At 41.4% G+C, this 440-nt stretch overlaps 1 protein-coding gene across 4 annotated transcripts in view; it reads right to left on the bottom strand.

The window, feature by feature from the left end:
• LOC104540676 (sodium channel protein type 8 subunit alpha) overlaps positions 1 to 440 on the bottom strand; it is a 41,822-nt gene that overhangs the window by 18,900 nt on the left and 22,482 nt on the right. The window lies entirely within an intron of this gene.

The following is a 440-nucleotide window of genomic DNA, read 5'->3' as shown; positions in this document are numbered from 1 at the left end:
CCCCCGCGCCCAGCCTGTGCCAGCTTCTGACGACCCTCTCAGTAAAGAACTTCCTCCTTATGATTCAATCCAAATTATATTAAATGAAGGGATATATTTAACCGGGGACTGATCAAGGTAAAACGGTTTAAATCCAAGTTACAGATTCTAAGCTGCCTTTGGTGCCAGTTTTTAAAATAACTTAAATGAATTCTGCGCTGAATGCAGACATGGTCTAAAAGAGGAAATACATGACATAATGCTGCAAAGGATTCTGAATAGGAATAACCTGCTTAAGATTAACCACATCCATCTACAGGAATCAAACATGAAGCAGAGTCCATTCTTCTTACACTGGCTTATTTCAAGTGCTTAGGGGAAATAGAAATTGAACCCAGGAGTTCCCTCTCTCTATTCTTTTGACTTGCCATGGCTCCATGCAGGCTACACAGCTGTTCGTG

This window comes from Mesitornis unicolor, unplaced genomic scaffold, assembly GCF_000695765.1.
Source record: "Mesitornis unicolor isolate BGI_N332 unplaced genomic scaffold, ASM69576v1 scaffold1915, whole genome shotgun sequence".
NCBI lineage: Eukaryota > Metazoa > Chordata > Aves > Mesitornithiformes > Mesitornithidae > Mesitornis > Mesitornis unicolor.
The sequence above is the reverse complement of the archived record's forward strand: the minus strand, read 5'-3'. Positions and strand labels throughout refer to the sequence as shown.